General features: G+C 43.3%; 1 non-coding gene across 1 annotated transcript; it reads left to right on the plus strand.

Moving 5' to 3' along the window:
* The first annotated feature begins 4,452 nt into the window (after window positions 1–4,452).
* Window positions 4,453–4,526, plus strand: trnan-auu (transfer RNA asparagine (anticodon AUU)). The gene has a single exon. It is a non-coding gene; the product is annotated as a tRNA-Asn (tRNA).
* The last annotated feature ends 462 nt before the right edge of the window (window positions 4,527–4,988 follow it).

Genomic DNA, 4,988 nt, shown 5'->3' on the forward strand with positions numbered 1-4,988 from the left:
CTGTTCCACCCTCCCCAAAACCTCCACATCCTTCCTGTGGTGTGTCCATGAGAATGACACACAACCTTCCAAACATGGTCGAATGAAGTTTCATTCAGTCACAAAATTGACATGCAAACGTCTGTACTCAATACTGTGCCCAATAAAGGTCAGCATACCATACTCCCCCTTTACCACCACATCCTACTGTGTTGTTATTTTCAGGGAGCTACGGATTTGCATCCAAGGTCATCTGTTTATCAATGTTTCCAAAAAGTCAATTAGTGTACTTCTCTCTTCCATTTGACTTCATAAATGCATCACCTCACACCTGCCCCGATGAAATTCGATTTGCCACATCTCTGCCCAACGTTCCAGCTGATGTACATACTGCTGCAACATTTAACACTCTTCCTCAATATCCACAATTCCCCTAACTATCCCTAATCATTACATGCCTTTCCAAATGTCGTCTGCAAAATTACCACTCAAACTGCTGACCTTTTCATCTGAATCACAGACATAAATTACACACAGACATCGCAGCACTGATCCTTGTGAAACAGCATTGGCCACAGACGTCCAATCAGAAATTCACCATTCCACATGTCTCTGTCTACTATCACCAAGAAATTATTGTATCCAATTTAACAACGAGCATGGATTGTGATTTGATCTTCCAGATCCCCCTTGCTATTTGGAAGCTGTCCATTCAAAATGACTCTATATTTTGATTCCCAGATTAAATTGTCTGTCTCACTAATGCACTGATTGCATCCTTTCTTCACAACAAAACAGGACCTTGTTTGTTTTTTTTGCTGATCCTGCCTAAATACCTACAATCCCTCAATAATCACATTGCTGTCATGATCATTCTGCAGCCACACCTCCACAATAACAGTTCGATCATATCTGTTCCCTTCAGTCAATGCTGTCATTCCATCTGCCTTGTTGCAAATGCATGGCGCATGTCACCGAGACGGCCTTTGAGGGATGGTTAGAGGTCACAGATTGGGAGAGATGTTTGGGGGCGCTACAATGTTGCAGGGATAAACATAGTTACAGTTGCTACAGAATGCCCGCAGGAGAAAACATTTTATTGTTTGGAGGAAGTTAGAGAGATAAAGCGTCTTTGATTAGATTCCAGAGATAGGGATGTGTGTCGGGTTGTGGATCGTTATATGGACTATGTTGATCAGGGCGTAGAAACATTCACAGGATTCCAGGATGTCGTACATTTAACAACAGTTGTGGGATCTGGAGAATATCACAGCGATAGGGAAGATGGTATGGACAGGAGAATATTATAGGGAAAGGGAGGGTGATATGGACTGGAGAATATTGCAAGCACATGGAAGATGATATAAGCTGGAGAATGCTGCAGCAATAGAGAGGAGTATATGGACTGGAGGATGTTGCACGGACAGGGATGAAGTTGTAGACTGGATACAGTTCGAAGAAGAGATGAATTTATGCACTGGAAGGTATGTCAGAGAGAGTGAGTGGTGTGCATGCTGCAAGATACGACAGGGATAGGGAAGCTTGTAGAGACTGGAGGAGACAGTCGTAGAGAGGCTTGTGAGAGACCAGATTCACATGTGAGCATGGGATGTGCTACATTGAGCAGTGCCTTTTGCAGATATAAACGAGGATTCAATGGCCACAAAGCAGTCACTCCAATACATAGGTATATAGGAACTGAAGGATGTGAAGAGATTACACAAGATAGGAGTGTTGTATGCAGTGGAGGAGATTAAACTGATAGGGAAGCTTTTAGAGACTCAGCAATGTTAGGAAATAATGGGAGTTGCAATGGTGAGAGCAGGTTTCAAGAATTAGGAGGATATAGACCTGAAAGAGCTTTGACAGATAGCGATGGTACAGTAAAGGGAATTGTAGTGGCTTCCGTTTCATAAGCAATCCATAAGCACTTAAAATAGGCTTGTTTGACATATGCATTATCTCTCGACCACTCATCAGATAGCGCTGCAAATACGTCACTGGCTCTGCCTACTAGATAAGACTGAACTAGCATTACCCAGATGACCTCGGGCCACTCTACCTGTCTATGCAATCTTTCAAATGAAATACAGAGTTCCTTGACAGTCGAGTCACAGGTAGTTAGGATAGCGAAGAAGGCGCTTGGTATGCATTCCTTTATTGGTCAGAGTATTGAGTACAAGAGTTGGGAGGTCATGTTGCGGCTGTACAGGACAGTGGTGAGGCCACTTTTGGAATATTGCATGCAACTCTATTCTACTTCATATCGGAAGGATGTTGTGAAACTTGAAAGGGTTCAGAAAAGACTTACAAGGATGTTGCCAGGGTTGAGCTATAGGGAGTTTGAACAGGTGATGGTTGTTTTTCCTGGATATCTTTCCTGCCATATCTTTCCAAAGGTGTGCACAACACTAAATGCATATTTAGAGTAACGGTATGCTGCGCCCTCTTTATTTTCTAACGCCCTATAGACACTTTCCAATGCATAAAGTTCGCACGTCTGAGCTGACCACCCATTTGGCAACCTTCCTACCTCTACCACACTACCTTTCATAACATCGACAACTGCATACCCATTATGTCTTTTCCCTTCAGTCACCTGGGATGATCTGTCTATAAAGAGTCAAGGTCCTGCATGAAGTGGAACATCTCTCAGGTCCATGCAGACCTTAGTTTGGTATTCTATAATGTCAAGGCAGTTGTGCTCTGGATTCTAAGGAGATTCTCCTTCCCCTTTCCAAAGAAAGGCAGCTGGATTTAAACAATTGTCCGTGACCTCCACTAGATCATCCTTTTCCACTAATATTGCCTCATATTTCAAAACCCGCGAGTCTGTCAACCATCGCCCAGCTTTTTGCTTCAGGATCGTTCTCACTTGGTGTAGAGTGCTTACTATTAGGGCTCCCACAAATGTAAGCTTTCTGCTTTCCTCCACCAACAGTGCAGTCGCAGCCACGGCCTGCACACACTCAGGCCTCCCCTGCGATACTGGATCCAATAGCTTTGAATGATATGTTACTGGCTGTTTCATTCCTCCCCACTTCTGGGTTAATACTCCCAAAGCCGCTCTCTTATCTACGGTAGCAAAGAGCTTGTAAGATTTATCTAGAGAAGGTAAGGCTAACATGGGGGCATGGATCAGATCTCTTTTGAATTCTTAAATGGTTCTTTATCCTCTTCTTCCCAACTCAGACATTTTGGTTCCTCTTCTAATAGTTTGAGATATAATTTATTCGTCTTTTGAGCATAAGAATCAATCCACAATCTGCAATATCCCGTTAAATCCCCAAAATTATGATATTCCCGTTTATTCCTGGGCCGCAGAATACCCACTATTCCCTTTAACCATTTCCATGCTTCCATTTCGCTTCCCTCACGAACTAAATGTCCCAAGTATTTCACTTCTCACTCCATATATTGTGGTTTGTTTTTAGATACTCACAGTCCTTGCTGACCCAGGAAATTCAATTTTTTTTCGTGGCTTCTACTACTCTTTCTCTTCTCTTTCCTGTTACTAAGAGGTCGTCTACATACTGCAAGAGGTTAGTTCCCTTGGGGCTGCTAAATGTCTCCAATATTATTCTAACATCTTTCCAGATAAATTTGGGGATTGCATAAACCCCTGGGGAAGCAGGGTACTCCGATATTGCTGTTTCTGTCCTTTTCTGGGATCTTCCAATTCAAAGGCAAAAAACTCCTACCTTCCTCCCAAAAGGCATCCTTTAAATCTATCACACTAAATCATTTGTGGTCATGAGGGATCGTACTTAATAACATACAACTCAATATTCTCAAATCCTGCACCAATCGATAAGTTCGATCGGATTTACGCACTGGTAGAATTAGGATATTATAAGGAGACATACATGGCTCCAACAGCCCCTCAATTACTGGCTGCAGTCCTCGTTTACCTTCTATGGAAATGGGATATTGTCACTCATAAACAACATCCCCTTTCCTTTTTAAACTTATTTCTAGGGGACGGATCTGTATTTTTCCACGATTCCCTTCTCTCGCCCATATAATAGGGTCTACCCCTCTCTCCAAATCTTCTGTCAACATTGCCATTTGTACAACTAATTCTTTTTTCCTGCATTCAAATCTCCAGTCCTAAGAGGATAATTAAATGTCTCCCTAGTAAGTGACTTCCTATATCAGGGGTATAAAACAGTTCCCCTGAAACTGTAGCCTTTGGACCTTCTATCATCATAAGTTCAAATACTGGAACAGTAAATCCTCCCCTTTAACCCCGGAAACAGTAATTGACTGTGTTGACATTCCTACTTTCTTTGGTTTAAAATTCAGCGATGATCGTGCTGCCCCCGTATCTACTCGGAAGACTACCTCTTCCCTACAAGGTCCCACCTTCAAGTTTATCAAGAGTTCCTGGTGGCTCCCCGGGCAGGAAACCCTGATGCCGTGATAGTGAGCAGCGGCTATATAGGCATTTGCTCTCGTCAGAGGACATGTGTTGGTCGGTTAGTTCAGCTGGTTAGAGCATGGTGCTATTAGCGCCAAGATCGTGGGTTCAATCCCCACACTGACCATGTGCAGCGCTGGTGAGAGTAGAGCTCACCAATGGGCGCAGCAAAAGCAAAGGCCGATATTGCTGGTGCTCACAACCACGGCGGCGGTGCATTTTCTGCTTATTATCGATCGCACGATAGTCTGAAGGATTTCCTTTCGTTGCAAAGGTTTTCAACCAAAAAAGCATTTACTTTTACAAACACGCATACTCGAGTTAACCATTTGGTCAGATATCTATAATTCAGCACAATGTCCGGACCCATGCAATTTCAATCGCAACGCCAGCAGCTCAGCTGCAGCTTGTCACGTTGACAAATGTCGTCTGGAGAAACGTACCTTCAACGATCGCTCACTGTTCTTCTGGATACTCACAGACCTTTGGAGTCAGGGTTATGTGCTGCTGATAAACTGCTCCGAACCTAATGCCAAATGCATTTGAATTGTAATCTATTAGTGGGGTTCTTTCCGCTCCCGAACGACGC

This window comes from Chiloscyllium punctatum, unplaced genomic scaffold, assembly GCF_047496795.1.
Source record: "Chiloscyllium punctatum isolate Juve2018m unplaced genomic scaffold, sChiPun1.3 scaffold_1121, whole genome shotgun sequence".
In the NCBI taxonomy this organism is placed as follows: Eukaryota; Metazoa; Chordata; class Chondrichthyes; order Orectolobiformes; family Hemiscylliidae; genus Chiloscyllium; species Chiloscyllium punctatum.